Source organism: Panthera leo, chromosome B1, assembly GCF_018350215.1.
Source record: "Panthera leo isolate Ple1 chromosome B1, P.leo_Ple1_pat1.1, whole genome shotgun sequence".
NCBI classification, from domain to species: Eukaryota; Metazoa; Chordata; class Mammalia; order Carnivora; family Felidae; genus Panthera; species Panthera leo.
The window spans coordinates 106169944-106194168 of record NC_056682.1 but is presented as its reverse complement, the minus strand read 5'-3'; positions in this window follow the sequence as shown (position 1 = coordinate 106194168).

Here is a 24225-nt window from a genome sequence, read left to right as displayed (position 1 = left end):
CCAAGAGTCCAGGGCCAGATGGCTTTCCAGGGGAATTCCACCAAACATTTAAGGAAGAGTTAACACTTATTCTCTTGAATCTGTTCCAAAAAATAGAAATGGAATGAAAACTTCCAAACTCTTTCTATGAAGCCAGCATTACCATGATTCCAAAACCAGACAGAGACCCCACTAAAAAGGAGAACTATAGACCAATTTCCCTGATGAACATGGATGCAAAAATCCTCAACAAGATATTAGCCAACTGCTCCAACAATACATTAAAAAAAATATTCACCAAACAAGTGAGATTTATACCTGGGATACAGGGTTGCGGGAGTTATTTTTAAACATGCAACAATTTAAAAATAATAAGGAATGAAAATGAGCCATGATAAGATACTTGATTCAATTAAATAATACAATTCTAAAATACATCATTATGAGAGCCTACTGCTTACCAGGCTCAGGGCCAGGGCCAGAACTCACACTATTTCATAACTACTTGTTAGTTTTCTGCTCAGGTTTCCCTGATTTATATAACAATGAGCTGTTAACAATGATTCCCAATAATTTTTATTGTCAAAATTATAGACTGCAGCATTTCAAAATAAAATTACTCCTGAATCCTTTTGGATTACTAGAACATTCCGAGTTGAATTCACAGGCAGGAGACCGGTAGACACGCAAGTGTGGAGGGTCCTGCACTGAGGAGGGCCCCAGGCCTCGTTTAAAGCTCTGCTGTCACTGTCTTAAAATTATTAAACCTTTTATCTCAGAATTTATGTTTTATAAACTTATTAAGAGAGTAGAACAAATATGTGAGTAGAGGAGATAGGTTCATTTGTGTATGTGCTCAGGAGGCCACATGAGCATAAGATTTGGTGAGCCGGTAATCCATAAGAAAGGAGTCCAGCAAGACTCAGTTCAAATACAGGGTAAGCACATGAGGTCTGTGATTAAGTGTGGGTACCAGCAGCACTGGGGGGCCAAGCTGTTCACCTGAAACAGGTTTTGCTTTGAATGCATAAAGAAGGCAATGGTGTTCTATGAAAGATGGACAAGGAACCCTGTGGCAACCAAGGAACAACCCTTGGCTGTTCGAATCAACCACTTAAAGGATGACACAGAAGGAAAGGGAAGTGGAGTGAAATCCTTAACTCCTTTCAGTTCTTATACAGCGTAAGGCAAAAGGAGAAGGTGTTGGTTGACTGTGTGTGTATAAAGAACTAAAACAAAAACATTTCAGTTGGTTTGTGTATTGTTCCCTGTTCTGGTAAGAATGGAATACATATGCATACACAAGCTATGAAATACAGATTGTGTGATCTTTGTGATTCTGTATATGAGTAAAAGCTGTTATACTGCATTTAGAACTGTCAGTGTGCAAGATGCTAATGAATGGAAAAGTTCATGTTAATAACTTAAAGTATATTTTCTTTTTTTTCAATATATGAAATTTATTGTTAAATTGGTTTCCATACAACACCCAGTGCTCATCCCAAAAGGTGCCTTCCTCAATACCCATCACCCCTCCCTCCCACCCCGCATCAACCCTCAGTTTGTTCTCAGTTTTCAAGAGTCTCTTATGCTTTGGTTCTCTTCCACTCTAACCTCTTTTTTTTTGTACCCCTCCCCCATGGGTTTCTGTTAAGTTTCTCAGGATCCACATAAGAGTGAAAACATATGGTATCTGTCTTTCTCTGTATGGCTTATTTCACTTAGCATAACACTCTCCAGTTCCATCCACGTTGCTACAAAGGGCCATATTTCGTTCTTTCTCATTGCCATGTAGTACTCCATTGTGTATATAAACCACAATTTCTTTATCCATTCATCAGTTGATGGACATTTCGGCTCTTTCCATAATTTGGTTATTGTTGAGAGTGCTGCTATAAACATTGGGGTACAAGTGCCCCTATGCATCAGTACTCCTGTATCCCTTGGGTAAATTCCTAGCAGTGCTATTGCTGGGTCATAGGGTAGGTCTATTTTTAATTTTCTGAGGAACCTCCACACTGCTTTCCAGAGTGGCTGCACCAATTTGCATTCCCACCAACAGTGCAAGAGGGTTCCCGTTTCTCCACATCCTCCCCAGCATCTATAGTCTCCTGATTTGTTCATTTTGGCCACTCTGACTGGCGTGAGGTGATATCTGAGTGTGGTTTTGATTTGTATTTCCCTGATGAGGAGCGACGTTGAGCATCTTTTCATGTGCCTGTTGGCCATCCGGATGTCTTCCTTAGAGAAGTGTCTATTCATGTTTTCTGCCCATTTCTTCACTGGGTTATTTGTTTTTCGGGTGTGGAGTTTGGTGAACTCTTTATAGATTTTGGATACTAGTCCTTTGTCTGATATGTCATTTGCAAATATTTTTTCCCATTCCGTTGGTTGCCTTTTGGTTTTGTTGGTTTCTTCCTTTGCTGTGCAGAAGGTTTTTATCTTGTTGATGCCCCAATAGTTTATTTTTGCTTTTAATTCCCTTGCCTTTGGGGATGTGTCAAGTAAGAAATTGCTACGACTGAGGTCAGAGAGGTCTTTTCCTGCTTTCTCCTCTAGGGTTTTGATGGTTTCCTGTCTCACATTCAGGTCCTTTATCCATTTTGAGTTTATTTTTGTGAATGGTGTGAGAAAGTGGTCTAGTTTCAATCTTCCGCATGTTGGTGTCCAGTTCTCCCAGCACCATTTGTTAAAGAGACTGTCTTTTTTCCGTTGGATGTTCTTTCCTGCTTTGTCAAAGATTAGCTGGCCATACGTTTGTGGGTCTAGTTCTGGGGTTTCTATTCTATTCCATTGGTCTATGTGTCTGTTTTTGTGCCAATACCATGCTGTCTTGATGATTACAGCTTTGTAGTAGAGGCTAAAGTCTGGGATAGTGATGCCTCCTGCTTTGGTCTTCTTCTTCAAAATTACTTTGGCTATTTGGGGCTTTTTGTGGTTCCATATGAATTTTAGGATTGCTTGTTCTAGCTTTGAGAAGAATGCTGGTGCAATTTTGATTGGGATTGCATTGAATGTGTAGATAGCTTTGGGTAGTATTGACATTTTGACAATATTTATTCTTCCAATCCATGAGCAGGGAATGTCTTTCCATTTCTTTATATCTTCTTCAATTACCTTCATAAGCTTTCTATAATTTTCAGCATACAGATCTTTTACAACTTTGGTTAGATTTATCCCTAGGTATTTTATGCTTCTTGGTGCAATCGTGAATGGGATCAGTTTCTTCATTTGTCTTTCTGTTGCTTCATTGTTAGTGTATAAGAATGCAACTGATTTCTGTACATTGATTTTGTATCCTGCAACTTTGCTGAATTCATGTATCAGTTCTAGCAGACTTTTGGTGGAGTCTATCAGATTTTCCATGTATAGTATCATGTCATCTGCAAAAAGCGAAAGCTTAACTTCGTCTTTGCCAATTTTGATGCCTTTGATTTCCTTTTGTTGTCTGATTGCTGATGCTAGAACTTCCAACACTATGTTAAACAACAGCGGTGAGAGTGGACATCCCTGTTGTGTTCCTGATCTCAGGGATAAAGCTCTCAGTTTTTCCCCATTGAGGATGATGTTAGTTGTGGGCTTTTCATAAATGGCTTTTATGATGTTTCAGTATGTTCCTTCTATCCCGACTTTCTCGAGGGTTTTTATTCAGAAAGTTTGCTGAATTTTGTCAAATGCCTTTTCTGCATCGATTGACAGGATCATATGGTAATCTTTTCTTTTATTAATGTGATGTATCACGTTGATTGATTTGTGAATGTTAAACCAGCCCTGCATCCCAGGAATGAATCCCACTTGATCATGGTGAATAATTCTTTTTATGTGCTGTTGAATTCGATTTGCTAATATCTTATTGAGAATTTTTGCATCCATATTTATCAGGGATATTGGCCTGTAGTTCTCTTTTTTACTGGGTCTCTGTCTGGTTTGGGATTCAAAGTAATACTGGCTTCATAGAATGAGTCTGGAAGTTTTCCTTCCCTTTCTATTTCTTGGAATAGCTTGAGAAGGATAGGTATTATCTCTGCTTTAAACATCTGGTAGAACTCCCCTGGGAAGCCATCTGGTCCTGGACTTTTATTTGTTGGGAGATTTTTGATAACTGATTCAATTTCTTTGCTGGTTATGGGTCTGTTCAAGCTTTCTATGTCCTCCTGATTGAGTTTTGGAAGTGTGTGGGTGTTTAGGAATTTGTCCATTTCTTCCAGGTTGTCCAGTTTGTTGGCATATAATTTTTCATAGTATTCCCTGATAATTGCTTGTATCTCTGAGGGATTGGTTGTAATAATTCCATTTTCATTCATGATTTTATCTATTTGGGTCATCTCCCTTTTCTTTTTGAGAAGCCTGGCCAGAGGTTTATCAATTTTGTTTATTTTTTCAAAAAACCAACTCTTGGTTTCATTGACCCAGTTTTTTTAGATTGTATATTGTTTATTTCTGCTCTGATCTTTATTATTTCTCTTCTTCTGTTGGGTTTAGGCTGTCTTTGCTGTTTTGCTTCTATTTTCTTTAGGTGTGCTGTTAGATTTTGTATTTGGGATTTTTCTTGTTTCTTGACATAGGCCTGGATTGCAATGTATTTTCCTCTCAGGACAGCCTTCGCTGCATCCCAAAGTGTTGGATTGTTGTATTTTCATTTTCGTTTGTTTCCATATATTTTTTAATTTCTTCTCTAATTGCCTGGTTGACCCATTCATTCTTTAGTAGTGTGTTCTTTAACCTCCACGCTTTTGGAGGTTTTCCAGACTTTTTCCTGTGGTTCATTTCAAGCTTCATAGCATTGTGGACTGAAAGTATGCATGGTATGATCTCAATTCTTGTATACTTATGAAGGGCTGTTTTGTGACCCAGAATGTGATCTATCTCAGAGAAGGTTCCATGTGCACTCGAGAAGAAAGTGTATTCTGTTGCTTTGGGATGCAGAGTTCTAAATATATCTGTCAAGTCCATCTGATCCAATGTATCATTCAGGGCCCTTGTTTCTTTATTGATCGTGTGTCTAGATGGTCTATCCATTTCTGAAGTGGTGTGTTAAAGTCCCCTGCAATTACCACATTCTTATCAATAAGGTTGCTTATGTTTGTGAGTAATTGTTTTATATATTTGGGGGCTCCCGTATTCTGCGCATAGACATTTATAACTGTTAGCTCTTCTTGATGGATAGACCCTGTAATGATTATATAACGCCCTTCTTCATCTCTTGTTACAGCCTTTAATTTAAAGTCTAGTTTGTCTGATATAAGTATGGCTACTCCAGCTTTCTTTTGACATCCAGTAGCATGATAAATAGTTCTCCATCCCCTCACTCTCAATCTGAAGGTGTCCTCAAGTCTGAAATGAGTCTCTTGTAGACAGCAAATAGATGGGTCTTGTTTTTTTATCCATTCTGATACCCTATGTCTTTTGGTTGGCACATTTAATCCATTTACATTCAGTGTTATTATAGAAAGATATGGGTGTAGAGTCATTGTGATGTCTGTAGTTTTCATGCTTGTAGAGAGTCTCTGGTACTTTGTCTCACAGGATCCCCCTTAGGATCTCTTGTAGGGCTGGTTTCATGGTGACGAATTCCTTCAGTGTTTGTTTGTTTGGGAAGACCTTTATCTCTCCTTGTATTCTAAATGACAGACTTGCTGGATAAAGGATTCTCGGCTGCATATTTTTTCTGTTCATCACTTTGAAGATTTCCTGCCATTCCTTTCTGGCCTGCCAAGTTTCAGTAGAGAGATCGATCACGAGTCTTACAGGTCTCCCTTTATATGTTAGGGCACGTTTATCCTTAGCTGCTTTCAGAATTTTCTCTTTATCCTTGTATTTTGCCAGTGTGACTATGATATGTCATGCAGAAGATCGATTCAAGTTACATCTGAAGAGAGTTCTCTGTGCCTCTTGGATTTCAATGCCTTTTTCCTTCCCCAGATCAGGGAAGTTCTCAGCTATGATTTCTTCAAGTACCCCTTCAGCACCTTTCCCTCTCTTTTCCTCCTCTGGCATACCAATTATGCATAGATTATTTCTCTTTAGTGTATCACTTAGTTCTCTAATTTTCCCCTCATACGCCTGGATTTTTTTTATCTTTTTCTCAGCTTCCTCTTCTTCCATAACTTTATCTTCTAGTTCACCTATTCTCTCCTCTGCCTCTTCAATCCGAGCCGTCGTCGTTTCCATTTTGTTTTGCATTTCGTTTAAAGCATTTTTTCAGCTCCTCGTGACTGTTCCTTAGTCCCTTGATCTCTGTAGCAAGAGATTCTCTGCTGTAGTCTATACTGTTTTCAAGCCCAGTGATTAATTTTATGACTATTATTCTAAATTCACTTTCTGTTATATTATTTAAATCCTTTTTGATCAGTTCATTAGCTGTTGTTATTTCCTGGAGATTCTTCTGAGGGGAATTCTTCCGGTTGGTCATTTTGGAGAGTCCCTGGCGTGGTGAGGACCTGCAGGGCACTTCCCCTGTGCTATCTTGAATAACTGCATCAGTGAGTTGGCCCGCAGTCAGACCTGATGTCTGCCCCCAGCCCACCGCTGGGGCCACAGTCAGACTGGTGTGTGCCTTCTCTTCCCCTCTCCTAGGGGCAGGATTCACTGTGGGGTGCTGTGGCCCGTCTGGGCTACTTGCACACTGCCAGGCTTGTGGTGCTGGGGATCTGGCGTATTAGCTGGGGTGGATAGGCAAGGTGCACAGGGGTGGGAGGCGCAGGCCCAACTCGCTTTTCCTTCGGAGGTGTGCTTCGGGAGGGGCCCTGCGACACCAGGAGGGAGTCAGACCCGCCGTTGGGATGGATCCGCAGAAGCACAGCGTTGAGTGTTTGTGATGTGCAAGCAATTTCCCTGGCAGGAACTGGTTCCCTTTGGGATTTTGGCTGGGGGATGGGTGAGGGAGATGGCGCTGGCGAGCGTCTTTGTTCCCCACCAATCTGAGCTCTGTAGTCCTGGGCTCAACAACTCTCCCTCTCTTTGTCCTCCAGCCCTCCCGTTCTCTGAGAAGAGCTGTTAACTTATAACCTTCCGGATGTTAAGTCCTGCTTGCTTTCAGAACACACTCCGTCTGTCCCCTCCGCTTTTGCAAGCCAGACTCGGGGGCTCTGCTTGGCTGGCAGGCCGCCCCTCCACCCCGGCTCCCTCCCGCCAGTCTGTGGAGCGCATACCGCTTCTCCGCCCTTCCTACCCTCTTCCGTGGGCCTCTCGTCTGCGCTTGGCTCCAGAGACTCCATTCTGCTAGTCTTCTGGCGGTTTTCTGGGTTATTTAGGCAGGTGTAGCTGGAATCTAAGTGATCAGCAGGACGCGGTGAGCCAGCGTCCTCCTACACTGCCATCTTCTCTCTTTCCTCCTCTCTGTTGGTAAAGAGAATCCTGGGAGAAAAAGGGGGGTCACTGTCACAGCAGACACAAAGCTGCCTCCTCTGTTGCTTACCCCTATGTTAAAGAGAAAGCTAAAGTATATTTTTTTTTACTCAGATTGACATTAAATAGCACATAAAGATACCATAAGAAGTCAGAAAGTGCTGAAAATATGGAAAAGCCTCTTTGTGTTAGTACCTTTAATGGCATCTTTTCCCCTGCATTTTGGACAAGTGGCCCCATGTTTTGATTTCTCACTGAGCCCCACAAATTAGGTAGGTGCTGCTGACAGTACTCTTTGTTGAAAATCTCTTGGTTCCTGGAATGTTTACTCCCACTGATACACATTTTGCCATCGAGGTTAGGATTCTGACAAAGCCAATGCTGACACCACCAGAAAGTAGAACCCATTCTCAAAAGCTATTGTTTAATAATTAAACATGCCCTTAACTTTGGAAACCAACATTGTTTAAAATATCTCCCTTGAGACTTATTTAAGAGTGTGATGCCCGTTGTCCTTATTCCCAGGATTCATACGTTCTGGAATGTTCAATCTAGCTTGAAGCAGGCAATATAGAGAGCTATGGGGAAAAAGTGTTCTGTGTTCTGGGATATGAAAGGAACCCAAGCAAATATAAAATAATTTCTCAGTGACAATAAAATTATGGAAATCTGGCTTTTATAATTCTCAGTAGCAACATAAATATATGCCCAAATTAGACATCTTTGATAGAGACAATGTTGCTATTTATACTGCTTATCAAAATGATATTTGAGATGTCCTAAATGATATGCTACAGGATTACCTTTTATGTGTAGTTAATAATAAAGTCTTCCACTTTTAAAATGTTTCTGAAATAAATACGTCCAATATAAAAATCCTTAAAAAGTGCCTAAGCACTAGCAATTAGAGAAACTTAAGAAGCAGTTTCTCACATAAATGGTGTGTATCTCTTATTAGCAGGACAGTTTGCTAGTAGAATATAAGAATATTCTCATCAAAATATAAGAAATGCACATTCCAGGTGTCTGTTCATTCTGAGGGTGACAGCAGTCCTGTTAGTAGGTTCAGACTCTGAGCCTGAAGATTCTGACAGGTGAAATGCCTTCTTGAGCCCATTCTGTTCCAAATTTTTAAAGGATTCAAATTCTAACCAGTATGTTAGTGTTCCCACAGCCTGTTATCATAGGTTGGCATAATCAGAATCAATCAGAATCAGAATCATAATCAGAGGCTCCTGTTAAGAGATAAATAAAATGTTATGAGTGATATTTATAAAGAAAAGGATGTGCGATGTTTCTGTGTTACATGTTTTTTAAAAAGGCAATAACACGGCATATGTTAGGCAGGCTGCCCGGTACATTCTTCACTGTGCATAAATGATAAGCTTAGTTGTGCAGCAAAGAGCTATGACTTAGAGACATGTCAGATGAGCACAGCTCCAAAGAGCTGGCTTGGGGTAGTGATGTTGATACACATTGCGGGAGGAAGGCTGGATGCAGCAGTGGATAGCCGTGTTTAATATAAAACATTACATCAGATGCTGAGTTCATGGGCTGGCTGCAGAGTAAGTGGTTTCTGCTTCTACTAGTGAGGTATCAGGTACTGATACAAGAAATGTTAGATTTTCAGATGAACCTGTTCACATTGTTTCAATGTGTGCTCTTATCTGCTTTCTTTAGAACATTACAAATAATTTAGTTTAAATTACGTAATTAATGTATTGTCTAAGTATCCAGAATTATTTTTCTTCTTCTCCTTCTTCTCCTTCTCCTTCTCTTTCTCCTTCCCCTTCCCCTTCCTCTTCCCCTTTTCTTCCCCTTCCCCTCCCTTCTCTTCTTCTTCTTCTTCTTCTTCTTCTTCTTCTTCTTCTTCTTCACTTTGTATTAGAGGGCTGATAAAGCCCTAGAGTTATGTACCAATTTATTTTTAATTTTTTAATTTAAAAAATTGCTTCTTAACTATTTTTAAATGTACAATTTAGTAGTTAGTGCTAACTCTATTCATATTGTTATGCAACAGGTCTCTAGAAATTTTCATCTTGCAAAACTGAAACTCAATATCCATTGAACAATTCCTCATTTCTCCTCCTCCCCCCAGCTCAGCTCTGGCAGCCACGATTCGACTGTCTACTTCTATGAGTTTCATTGATATACTGGAACCCTACAATATCTTTCTTTTCAATACTGGCTTATTTCATTTAACGAAACGTTCTTAAGTTTCATCCATATTGTAACATGTGACAGGCTTTCCTTTTTCATAAGGATGTGTCATATTCCATTGTATGTACATAAAACATTTTCTTTATTCATTCTTCCACGGACCATCGGGCTACTTCTACCTTTTGGCTATTGTAAGTAAAGTTGTAATGAACATGAATGTGAAAATATCTGTTCAAGGTACTGTTTTCAATTACTTCTGGTATACACACAGCAGTAGGATTGATAGGTCATAGAGTAATTCTATTTTTAATTTTTGAGGAACCTCCATATTATTATTTTCGTTGGCAGATGCACCATGTTATATTCCCACCTGAAGTGCACAAGTGTTCCAGTTTCTCCACATCCTCACCAATACCTGCTATTTTCTGGGGTTTTGTTTGTTTGCTTATTTGGTTGGTTGGCTGTTTTGTTGTTTGTTTGTTTGTTTTTTGTTTTCATGGTGGCTTCATAATGGTTGTGAGATGATAACACATTGTGGTTTTTATTTGTACTCCTCTAAAGATTACTGCAATTGAACATCTTTACATATACTTGTTGGCCATTTGTATGTCTGCTTTGGAGAAATATATTCAAGTCTTGCCTATTTTTTAATTGGATTACTTTTTCTTGTTGTTTAGTTGTAGGAGTTATTTATATATTCCAGTTATTAATTCCTAACCAGAACATGGTTTTGCAAATATTTTCTCCCATTCTGTAAGGTGCCTTTTCGCTTGATTGCCTGTTTGTTTTTATGCACAGAGGATTTTGAGTTTCCTGTCTGATTTGTCTCTTTTTGCTTTTCCTGCCTATGTTTTGATATATACAAGAAATCATTGCCCAATCCAATGTCATGAAGCCTCCGCCCTATGTTTTCTTCTAGGAGTATTATAGTTTTAGATCTTATGTTTAGTTTTATAATCTATTTTAAGTTAATTTTTGTGCATGGTATAATGTAAGTATCCAATTTCATAATTTTTCATGGCTATCCCAGCATAATTTGTTGAGGTGACTGTCCCTTCCCTATTGTTTTGTCTTGGCATCTTTGTCAAAGACCACTTGACTGTATATGCAAGTATTTATTTCTAGGTTCTCTATTCTGTTCCACTGGTCTATGTGTCTGTCTTTATTCTAGTACTATATGTATGTATTATAATTTTTTGTAATATGTATGGAAATCAGGAAGTGTGAAGCCTCCAAATTTATTCTTCTGTTTCAAGATTCTTTTCGCTATTTGCAGTCCCTTGAAATTCTATATGGATTTTTTCCTATTATTATTATTCCCATTCCTGTTGTTATTAGGACTTTTTTTTCCTATTTATGAAAAAAATGCCATTAGGATTTTGATGGGGATGTATTGAATCTGTAAATTTCTTTGGGTAGTATGAGCATTTAAACAATATTTTTTTTTCAATCCATGAAGATAGCCAACATATCCACAATTCTTAACATCTTTTGCAACTACTGCAAATTGGGTTACAAAAAGGACTCTTCAAATATTCCTAGACTATTCTCTAACTTTACATAATTTTTTAATGCTTACATAGAACCAAAATTATATTTGGCTAAGTAAAGGAATCTTTAGAAATCAGTCCAGTTCCTCTATAAAATATGAGTTCATTTTTATCCAATTTCAGTTTTAAAAGGCTTTTCTCCATGATAAATAAAATCAGTGTGAAAAGATCCCTGCGCGTGTGCATGCACACACACACACACACATACACACACAACTCTCTGTTTATATCTCTGTCTCTTCTTGTCTGACTTTGTATCTCTGTATATATATATATCTATATTTGTATTTATATCTATATCTATATCTATCTGTGTGTGTGTGTGTGTGTGTGTGTGTGTGTGTCTTCAGCTTTAAAATAAGATAAGGAAATTTACAATTTCCAAAAACAAAATAGAAACTCAAAAAGACAAAGTTGTCAATGGGAGCTGAAATAGAAAAAACATTATGAATCTAAAAACCAAATATAGATGGGCCTTGGAGACCAGTTTTAATGACCAGACAAAATTAGATAATTACTAAGTATCATCATTGTGAAGCTACAGAGTGACAGCAGACTGACAGGGGTGTGGGTGGATAAAGTGTAACCAAGGGGGACACCTAGGGGGCTCACTTGGTTAAGCATCTGACTTCAGCTCAGGTCATGCTCTCACAGCTTGGGAGTTCAAGCCCCGCATCAGGTTCTGTGCTGACAGCTCAGTGCCTGGAGCCTGCTTGGGATTCTGGGTCTCCCTGTCTCTCTCTGCCCCTCCCCTGCTGGCATGCACTGTGCTCCCTTTCTCCTTCAAAAAATAAATAGACATTAAAATTTGTTTTTAAAGATTAGGACTGTGTTATTAATGCCTTACTGGATATTTTCTCTGAAAGAACAATACATGATTTTGATAGCTGGTTTTGTTCCTTTTATTCTCTTAAAAATAAAATGTTTCAAGATTAGAGTTCTCCTGGACAAAATATTGCCATATAATATCTTACTGGCATCAAAACAAATAAGTGAAAAATAAAAGAATAAGGATTTAAACTTGTCTCAGTACACCAAGCTTCTTCATGTTTTTCACTGTTCTGTTTTGATCACTGTCTTTCCTATGTATGGATCTTCAGTGCAATACCTTTGTATTTGACCTGAGGCATTTCATGAACCTGGCCTTTTGTATTTGAATGTATTTTTATTTTAGCTTTAAGGAAGGAATTTTTTCCAGAGCCACAAAAGTAGTATATCTTTACTCTTTGCTTACCTTGTAGCTAATTATAGATTTATATTCTAGTGAGTCCAGTGTTTTATTCTACAGTTCATGAGTTTCCATAAATTTAACATGCCATTATTTTAAAGAATGGACACATACACAAATTCTCCAAACTTACTCCAAAAGTGATAACAAATCTGTTGTAAAAAAAATGAACCAGAAACTTTCACTGTATAGAAAAATGCCCACGGGGAAAAAAATCATCAAGATTTTATAATTCAGTAAGTTTCTCAGAGTTAATAAACTCTGGTGAATTCATCTTTTAGGACACCCCAGCACTTTTACATTGCCTGGCCCATAATAGACAACCCACAAATGTTTCCAAATTTATGAGAGCTATATTTTACAAAATATGCTTCCCCTTCCCATAATTGTGACTACAAAAGTAAAATTAGCAATTGGGTAATATGATTAATTTTTTTTTTTAACTAGATTCAAACAACAGTTCCTGGCATGTAACAGGCACCAAATAATTCACCAATGAAAACAAATCTTAAAATTCATGTAACTATATGACTTCACAATCTTTGTTTTGATGTTGAAGTAAATTGTGTTTTTTTTTAATTTTTTAATGTTTATTTATTTTTGAGAGAGAGAGAGACAGAAAGTGTATACGAGTGGGAGAGGGGCAGAGAAAGAGGGAGACACAGAATGAGAAGCCGGCTCCAGTCTCTGAGCTGTCAGTACAGAGCCTGACGTGGGGCTTGAACTCAGGAACCGGGAAATCATGACTTGAGTTGAAGTTGGATACTCAACCAACTGAGTCACCCAGATGCTCTGAAGTAAAATTGTTTTTTTTTAATTAACTATTCTAATTAATCTAAAAACTCCACATGACCATCACCTCACTCTAATCTCTGCAAATTAAGAAAATATATCAAAAGGGAAAGAAATGCTAGATTCAAACTGTAAACATTTATTTTCCCCAAATAAGCAATTATATATTTAAAATAAGCTAAGGAAATAAAATTAAGGATGCATCCTAAAACACAGGTGTTCTCTTATGAATTGAATTTTAGTGATATAAAAACTAATGCCATCTACAATGACTCCCCTGTCTTTTTAGCCATGCCTTAATAAAATGGAAATATTAAGGTGAAGAAACATTAGGGTATAATTAGGCAACATTTTCATCTTAGAAGGACCACTAAAAATAAAAAGGAATATTACCAGTAGGGCAATGATATACAAAATACATTTTATTTATGTGACACAATTTGATTATACCTATTACTTTGGCATGTATTACATTGGATAGTTGAGGTGTTTATAATTATCAGTGCAAATTTACAAAATAAGAACTGGAATTTTGTTGTTAGATTGAGAATAATAAAATTGGGAAATAAAGAGTTTTCTATCAAATAAAAATTTGCTATGGAGCTTTCTAAGCTGATTTTAATTTATCTTAGTTGTAAAGTAAACACAATGATCTTAATATGGTATTATCATACAAAAACAATAGGGGAAGAAAAATAAAATAGGTAAAGGAAATAGGGAAATCTTGGTAAATGTTATAAAAGAGTAAAATACTACTTAACTTTTTGTGTTTAATTTTCTTCTTAAATATCAGAAAGTTAGAGGTAGCATATTATGTTTCTAGCACTTAGCAGATCTCTTAGTATTTAGAGATTGAATATATTTTAATCTAGAAAACTCCACCAATTAAATATGTATTCTTTCTAAAATCTGACAGCAATATAGAACATTTTGTCAAATAAATTTGTTTAGTCAGGAATCATTCAGTCAAATTTATTTTTTAAATCACACAGAAAAATTAAATAATAAAGTCCATGGCTTAATTTTACAAAGTAAAGCATTTTTATAAATTTTCTAAAAAATAAATTTAAACTTTTAAATTGCTTATTTCCAATTACTTTTAGGTTCATAGTAGATGTTCCTCATAGCTGCCATTTGTTGAGTCAGGAATTACTACATTTAAAACTAAAAATAGAGACTGGTGTGGGGGTTTAACATGTGCCCTTAGACTCTTTTGTACATTTTCTAAATTTCCAAAAATAAAAAAAGGAATTCCATAGAAGCTTTCAAATGCATGGCATTTTATATTAGAAAAGTCAAAATAAAAAGAGATATGATTATAAATGAATATTTTGCAATTGACCAATCAATCATTTAAACTCAATTTATCTGTATTTATTTTAAGCCAAAAAAATATACATTAAGTCATACAAGAAACTTTCTATGTTCTCTTATAGGCCATTAAGAGAATATGTTCTGAGGGCTTAATCTGGAAAACATTTGCATCCTATTTGTTTCTATAATCTTAGCATAGTGATCTGTTGCTTCCTTTTTCTCCTTACATATACCTAAGACCTATGTTCCCTCTCCCAAAGCACATATTCTCCTACCAGTCCACTCAGTAAATTCCAAATACCAGATTTGGCTAAATATTTTAGATAATACAGAATAGCTATAATAATGGAAACCAGGTCCATTCTCATTGCATATATAGAGTGCACACATTTGTTATCCCTAAGAAAAATGTTGATGTAAAGAATGTTTAGTACAATAGCCCCTCCATCAAGAATTATTTCCCTATTGTTGTGTAGAGAAATTACTTATTCTTTCTTTTTTAATGTTTATTTACTTATTTTGAGAGAGGGTAAGAGAGAGAAAGATCACAAAAGAGAGGCACAAATGTGCGATCACTTGCATGAGGAGAGGAGAGAAAGAGAGGGAGAGAGAGAGAATCCCAAGCAGGCTCCATGCTTCAGCTAAGAGTCTGACACAGGGCTTGATCCTACGAACTGTGAGATCACAACCTGTGCCAAAATCAAGAGTCCCACACCTTAGAAGCACCTGGGTGGCTCAGTCGGTTAAGCGTCCAACTTCAGTTTAGGTCATGATCTCACTATTCGGTTCATGCGTTAGAGCCCTCCGGGTCTGCGCTGACAGCTCAGAGGCTGGAGCCTGCTTTGGATTCTGTGTTTCCCTCTCTCTCTCTGCCCCCCCCCCCCACACACATACTGGCACTCTCTCTCTTTCTCTCAAAAATAAATAAACATTTAAAAAATAAAAAAGAATCCCACACTTAACTGACAGAGCCACCCATGTGCCTCCAGAAGTTACTTATTCTTTAATACTCACCTCAAAAGTCACCTTTCCTGGGAAACTTCTCTTCACTTCTCTATGCACAGTCAGTGCCCCCCTCCTAATTTCCACTCTGGTAAGTCCCAGCAGCCTTTTGGTACAGGCTTTACCACCAGGAATGTGGGAAACTGACAGTGGGAGCTTTGTCATCTCTGTGTCCACAGCACTAGAATATTCCCTTTACTTTCTCTAAATCCTTAATAAAATTATGACCAAATAAATATGTTATGAAATTATTAAGCATTTAAATAAACATCCTCAAAATCAGTATTTTATTGTTCTAGTTACAACAAACAAGAAGAAAATGCAGGTGTTATAACAGTTTAATATGTTGTTATATATAGCTTGAGTAACAATAATGTGAGAAAAATATTATTGATAGGTAAATATTTTGCTATCCTGGGATATTTATTACTGGGGATAAATTTTAACAATACTTTGATTATGATTGTACCTGTCCTTATATAGTGAAATTTGTTTTGAAAAACTTTTTCCATGACCCGGCTACTCAGAATCTTGATTTCTATATGAAACTGTGAATTACATTGGTATAAAAAAATTCACTGGGATTTGGAAATCATAGCAATACTGGGTAGTATCGCTTGTGGAAGCCAACATTGGCCATATTTTTGTCAGCAGTGTCAAAGAGTAACTCAGAGATGTTAGAACACAGCTGAATATTCTCACATACTGAAGACATCAATCACATAGTTTGTAAACACAGGCAAGTGTAACATTTATAAAGGCAAAATTGAGTCTGTGGAAAAGGGAGTCTGGGTGAACTTTTGGCAGGAAGGTGTCAAGAGAAGCAATTTGCTCTTCAGCTGACCAACAGATGTATCAGGGAAAGTGGCTCTAATTATTTGTGGTTTTCCTAAGATAATGTATGGTTTCAAATTGGGAAAAAAAAATGGCAGTTTCCAGCTCTCTGTGAGGGCAACTAGACTAGAGCCTTCCTCTTTGTTTCTCCAACCTCTTTAGGTCAGGCCTGCACCTCCCTTGTCCTGCATTCTCAGCAGGTATATTCCCATCAGACAACTTAGAGAAACAGATGCAACTGCACTGATGATAGAGCATTTACTGGTATTTACCTTTTGCTTCCCTTTTAATGAAAGTACCATTATAAATTCCTCTATTTCATCATCAAAACTGTAATCCCAACATTCAACACCAATGTCTGTAAAATTTATGGCAACAGTTTCCAGTGGATCTCTCAGTCTCATCAGTTTCTAATTTAAATACAAAATTAGTCGGGGCACCTGGGTAGTTCAGTCCCTTGAGCATCAGACTTCAGCTCAGGTCATGATCTCGCGGTCTGTGAGTTCAAGCCCTGCATCGGGCTCTGTGCTGACAGCTCAGAGCCTGGAGCCTGCTTCAGATTCTGTGTCTCCCTCTCTTTCTGTGCCTCCCCCGCTCATGCTCTGTCTCTCTCTCCGTCAAAAATAAATAAACATTAAAAAAAATTTTTAAATAAATACAAAATTAGCCCCACCTTGTGTTCTTAAAATATAACTGTTTTAAAATTACTTAACTACCCTGTATATTTTTTTTAGTGTTTCACGGTTTAATAATTTAAATGCCTAACAGTTCTAACCTTTATTTAAGTCTCTCAATTGTGATTAATCTCAATTTCAGTTAATCTTCATGGCTTCTCTGTAGTTTCCCCACATTGCAATACATTTCTCAGAGGCTTCTAACCATGACGTGTGCATTATTCTCTGAGCCTTAGCTTATGCTGTTCATCAGACAAGAGAAGTCTCTTGATCACTCAGACAGACTAGTTAAATCACTCTCCTTTGAATTTTTACAGAACTCATGTTATATACAACTAATTTGACATTTATAATTTACTGCCTGGTACAACTGATTTTCCTTTTAAGTATTTAAGATTTATCTTTAAATTGGATTTTAAATGGATCAAAGAGAGAAAGTCTTATAAGTTTTACCCACATTAAATATATCATAGATTTTGTCCAAATCATTATCAGTAATATATTTTTCCATGAAAATCTTCTTTCAGTCCCCTTTATTACATACCTCTAAAATCTTTTTTCCCTTTTATGAAAGTTTATGTCCCTGGAAACCACAAATTTCTGAAAAAAAAACTTTCACATAAGAAACGCCAATATTAGAGATTAAAATGTTTTTTTTTAACTCATTTGTATCTAAGTTAATAAAAAATACTGAAGCTAACATTTGAACATTAGAGCCCAGAATAATTGTTTATATTTATGGTAAACAAAGTATGTTTCTCTTAGTTATAATACTTTTATTATACTTCTTGTTGCATATAGATTATATAAATTACACCAATTCTCCACTCGGCCCTGTTATTATGTGCTTTACAGTGTCACTTTGTCTGAATCTGGGCTGACCTTGTCACTGGCTTTAGCCCACAGAGAGCAGTGGAAGTGACAGTACCTTAATGTGTAATCCAGGCCTCAGAAGGCATGGCCATTGCCGTGTAAACAAGCCTGACAGAGAGGATGGGAGTTGATTGGAAGCTAAGCCCTGCCATTCTAACCAGGCCATCATAAACCATCCAAACCCATTAGAAGGAGGAAGCTGAACTGAGACTAGCAGAATCTGACAAAGATTAGCAGAACTGAGGAGCAAACCGCCTTGGGGAACTCTTTCAGAGAGCAGACCTGACCTAATGAAGGAATACATAGGACCTGCAGCCGGGGGGATCTGGCAACATTTGCCCAGTAAGACTTCAGAACTGTGAGGAACCAGTGACTGCTGAGGACTTGTATTCATCCCTTTTCAAATTTGACACGTCACCTAAATGCTAAGACACAGTGTCAGAGTAGTCCATTATGCGCGATTATTCTTTGTCATGTAGTTATTCCAAAATAATTTGCTCACTAGTTCCTAGTTAGATATCCTAAACCCAATTCTTCTGTCACTGGAAAAGTTTTTTGATATTTACTTCACTGGCTTTTATTTTTCTAAGCAATAAAATGTTTTTTTATTCAATTATTCTTTATAAGAATTGTTTTCTAGGTGCTTATCTTTGGAATATATCATTCACTCTTTCTTACAATGTGATACCCAGAACAAAAAGTCATTCCAGATATGTCCTGAGGAGAGTACAGAATCTAGAGAGAACTATTTCCTTCCTTTTTGCAGTCATGGAATACTGATAGCCCACTGGAGGTTTTTGTTTTTGTTTTTGTTTTTCACATGATCTATAATTAGACCAGTTTCCTTACTGATGGTTACTACAGTTGCTCTGGAAATAGACTAAAATAGCAGTTTCTCGTTGTCCATACACAGTCCCATTATTTTATTATGGACCACATGACAGACTGAACAGATCTTTCAAAAATTATGCTTCTAAAAGCATACTTTTTTACTTTGTGGCAAAGAATGATAAAAAAAACATTTTGCTAATGAAAACATTTAATGACTAAAGGGTCAAGTCTGAGCCCTGAGCCACATCACTGAAGACACTTCAAGAGACAAACATTGAATATATTTATTGACGCCATTTGAATATAATTATTATTACAGGTGTTAATTTATGTAACTCAGCCAAAATCCACTTCATATTTCTACTCCCTAGACAAAATAATTAGTAAAGAAACTTTGTCAAATATCTGACAAAATACACATAGGATATATACATTACGCTACCCAAATTCTAATAAAAAATCCTATTGTAACAATAACTAGATTAACTTCATGGGAAAATTTTTATTCATAGCAAATCTATAATTATAACTTATTAATAACGAAAATATTGCCAGTGGGTTCATGATCATTGGGTTAAATATGACACACAGACTCATATAAGGGAATCTCTAAGGTAACTCGGGAAATGAACAACCAATAGCTGGTGTGGCAAATGCTGCTATTTGCAAAAAAATGTTTCCCCTTTTTCTTAGCTATAACTAACCTTATTTTACAAGCTCCCTTGCAGTTACACATTGCCATATAACTGGGTTCTAACTGTGAAATGTGAGCAGAAGTGATGTCTGCTGTGTGGGAGCCAAATCTTTTAAGAAGAGAACATGTCCCCTTTACTCCTCCAATTCTGGGGGGACATGATGATTAGTATGGCTCTGGGAATTGCAGACCAACATCACAGTTACACCCTGTGCCTGAATCACCACACTGAGGACAATAATCTGCCAGTTGGAAACATTTGCTTTTAGAGAGGGAGAGATAATCAGTGTGTGATCACATGCGCTTATGCTGGCTCATGGGTGTGACAGGAACTTGAGTCATTCAATTCGGGGCTGTTGTAACAGAAATGAAGTTAACCAAAGTTATACCATTATATATAATATTATATATATATATATATAAAATCTTCCCTACCAAAGGATTTCTAACCAGAAGAATCCCTAATTCCCCTAAGGTATACACTTAATCAATGTAAAGCCCTAATTATGAGAAAAAAAAAAAATTGTTACTTCAAATATGTTCACAGAAAGATTTTCTAAAATCTTTTCCTTTCCCAGGTCAACTCTTCACTTTTTTATTTTTTTTTATTTTTTTTTTTAATTTTATTTTATTTTTTATTTTTTAATATATGAAATTTACTGTCAAATTGGTTTCCATACAACACCCAGTGCTCATCCCAAAAGGTGCCCTCCTCAATACCCATCACCCACCCTGCCCTCCCTCCCACCCCCCATCAACCTTCAGTTTGTTCTCAGTTTTTAACAGTCTCTTATGCTTTGGCTCTCTCCCACTCTAACCTCTTTTTTTTTTTTTTTTCCTTCCCCTCCCCCATGGGTTTCTGTTATGTTTCTCAGGATCCACATAAGAGTGAAAACATATGGTATCTGTCTTTCTCTGTATGGCTTATTTCACTTAGCATCACACTCTCCAGTTCCATCCATGTTGCTACAAAAGGCCATATTTCATTTTTTCTCATTGCCACGTAGTATTCCATTGTGTATATAAACCACAATTTCTTTATCCATTCATCAGTTGATGGACATTTAGGCTCTTTCCATAATTTGGCTATTGTTGAGAGTGCCGCTATAAACATTGGGGTACAGGTGCCCCTATGCATCAGTACTCCTGTATCCCTTGGATAAATTCCTAGCAGTGCTATTGCTGGGTCATAGGGTAGGTCTATTTTTAATTTTCTGAGGAACCTCCACACTGCTTTCTGAGCGGCTGCACCAATTTGCATTCCCACCAACAGTGCAAGAGGGTTCCTGTTTCTCCACATCCTCTCCAGCATCTATAGTCTCCTGATTTCTTCATTTTGGCCACTCTGACTGGCGTGAGGTGGTATCTGAGTGTGGTTTTGATTTGTATTTCCCTGATAAGGAGCGACGTTGAACATCTTTTCATGTGCCTGTTGGCCATCCGGATGTCTTCTTTAGAGAAGTGTCTATTCATGTTTTCTGCCCATTTCTTCACTGGGTTATTTGTTTTTCGGGTGTGGAGTTTGATGAGCTCTTTATAGATTTTGGATACTAGCCCTTTGTCCGATGTGTCATTTGCAAATATCTTTTCCCATTCCGTTGGTTGCCTTTTAGTTTTGTTGGTTGTTTCCTTTGCTGTGCAGAAGCTTTTTATCTTCATAAGGTCCCAGTAATTCACTTTTGCTTTTAATTCCCTTGCCTTTGGGGATGTGCCGAGTAAGAGATTGCTACGGCTGAGGTCAGAGAGGTCTTTTCCTGCTTTCTCCTCTAAGGTTTTGATGGTTTCCTGTCTCACATTCAGGTCCTTTATCCATTTTGAGTTTATTTTTGTGAATGGTGTGAGAAAGTGGTCTAGTTTCAACCTTCTGCATGTTGCTGTCCAGTTCTCCCAGCACCATTTGTTAAAGAGACTGTCTTTTTTCCATTGGATGTTCTTTCCTGCTTTGTCAAAGATGAGTTGGCCATACGTTTGTGGGTCTAGTTCTGGGGTTTCTATTCTATTCCATTGGTCTATGTGTCTGTTTTTATGCCAATACCATGCTGACTTGATGATTACAGCTTTGTAGTAGAGGCTAAAGTCTGGGATAGTGATGCCTCCTGCTTTGGTCTTCTTCTTCAAAATTACTTTGGCTATTCGGGGCCTTTTGTGGTTCCATATGAATTTTAGGATTGCTTGTTCTAGTTTCGAGAAGAATGCTGGTGCAATTTTGATTGGGATTGCATTGAATGTGTAGATAGCTTTGGGTAGTATTGACATTTTGACAATATTTATTCTTCCAATCCATGAGCAGGGAATGTCTTTCCATTTCTTTATATCTTCTTCAATTACCTGCATAAGCTTTCTATAGTTTTCAGCATACAGATCTTTTACATCTTTGGTTAGATTTATTCCTAGGTATTTTATGCTTCTTGGTGCAATTGTGAATGGGATCAGTTTCTTCATTTGTCTTTCTGTTGCTTCATTGTTAGTGTATAAGAATGCAACTGATTTCTGTACATTGATTTTGTATCCTGCAACTTTGCTGAATTCATGTATCAGTTCTAGCAGACTTTTGGTGGAGTCTATCGGATTTTCCATGTATAATATCTTGTCATCTGCAAAAAGCGAAAGCTTGACTTCATCTTTGCCAATTTTGATGCCTTTGATTTCCTTTTGTTGTCTGATTGCTGATGCTAGAACTTCCAGCACTATGTTAAACAAGAGTGGTGACAGTGGGCATCCCTGTCGTGTTCCTGATCTCAGGGAAAAAGCTCTCAGTTTTTCCCCGTTGAGGATGATGTTAGCTGTGGGCTTTTTCATAAATGGCCTTTATGATCTTTAAGTATGTTCCTTCTATCCCGACTTTCTCAAGGGTTTTTATTAAGAAAGGGTGCTGGATTTTGTCAAAGGCCTTTTCTGCATCGATTGACAGGATCATATGGTTCTTCTCTTTTTTTTTGTTAATGTGATGTATCACGTTGATCGATTTGCGAATGTTGAACCAGCCCTGCAGCCCAGGAATGAATCCCACTTGATCCTGGTGAATAATTCTTTTTATATGCTGTTGAATTCGATTTGCTAGTATCTTATTAAGAATTTTTGCATCCATATTCATCAGGGATATTGGCCTGTAGTTCTCTTTTTTTACTGGGTCTCTGTCTGGTTTAGGAATCAAAGGAATACTGGCTTCATAGAATGAGTCTGGAAGTTTTCCTTCCCTTTCTATTTCTTGGAATAGCTTGAGAAGGATAGGTATTATCTCTGCTTTAAATGTCTGGTAGAACTCCCCTGGGAAGCCATCTGGTCCTGGACTCTTATTTGTTGGGAGATTTTTGATAACCGATTCAATTTCTTCGCTGGTTATGGGTCTGTTCAAGCTTTCTATTTCCTCCTGATCGAGTTTTGGAAGAGTGTGGGTGTTTAGAAATTTGTCCATTTCTTCCAGGTTGTCCAGTTTGCTGGCATATAATTTTTCATAGTATTCCCTGATAATTGCTTGTATCTCTGAGGGATTGTTTGTAATCATTCCATTTTCATTCATGATTTTATCTATTTGGGTCATCTCCCTTTTCTTTTTGAGAAGCCTGGCTAGAGGTTTGTCAATTTTGTTTATTTTTTCAAAAAACCAACTCTTGGTTTCGTTGATCTGCTCTACAGTTTTTTTAGATTCTATATTGTTTATTTCTGCTCTGATCTTTATTATTTCTCTTCTTCTGCTGGGTTTAGGCTGCCTTTGCTGTTCTGCTTCTATTTCCTTTAGGTGTGCTGTTAGATTTTGTATTTGGGATTTTTCTTGTTTCTTGAGATAGGCCTGGATTGCAATGTATTTTCCTCTCAGGACTGCCTTCGCTGCATCCCAAAGCGTTTGGATTGTTGTATTTTCATTTTCGTTTGTTTCCATATATGTTTTAGTTTCTTCTCTAATTGCCTGGTTGACCCACTCATTCGTTAGTAGGGTGTTCTTTAACCTCCATGCTTTTGGAGGTTTTCCAGACTTTTTCCTGTGGTTGATTTCAAGCTTCATAGCATTGTGGTCTGAAAGTATGCATGGTATAATTTCAATTCTTGTAAACTTATGAAGGGCTGTTTTGTGACCCAGTATATGATCTATCTTGGAGAATGTTCCATGTGCACTCGAGAAGAAAGTATATTCTGTTGCTTTGGGATGCAGAGTTCTAAATATATCTGTCAAGTCCATCTGATCCATTTGATCATTCAGGGCCCTTGTTTCTTTATTGACCGTTTGTCTAGATGATCTATCCATTTCTGTAAGTGGGGTGTTAAAGTCCCCTGCAATGACCACATTCTTATCAATAAGGTTGCTTATGTTTGTGAGTAATTGTTTTATATATCTGGGGGCTCGGGTATTTGGCGCATAGACATTTATAATCGTTAGCTCTTCCTGGTGGATAGACCCTGTGATTATTATATAATGCCCTTCTTCATCTCTTGTTACAGCCTTTAATTTAAAGTCTAGTTTGTCTGATAGAAGTATGGCTACTCCAGCTTTCTTTTGGCTTCCAGGAGCATGATAAATAGTTCTCCATCCCCTCACTCTCAATCTAAAGGTGTCCTCAGATCTAAAATGAGTCCCTTGTAGACAGCAAATAGATGGGTCTTGTTTTTTTATCCATTCTGATACCCTATGTCTTTTAGTTGGCGCATTTAATCCATTTACATTCAGTGTTATTATAGAAAGATATGGGTTTAGAGTCATTGTGATGTCTGTATGTTTTATGCTTGTAGTGATGTCTCTGGTACTTTGTCTCACAGGATCCCCCTTAGGATCTCTTGTAGGGCTGGTTTCGTGGTGACAAATTCCTTCAGTTTTTGTTTGTTTGGGAAGACCTTTATCTCTCCTTCTATTCTAAATGACAGACTTGCTGGATAAAGGATTCTCGGCTGCATATTTTTTCTGTTTAGCACACTGTAGATATCGTGCCAAGCCTTTCTGGCCTGCCAAGTTTC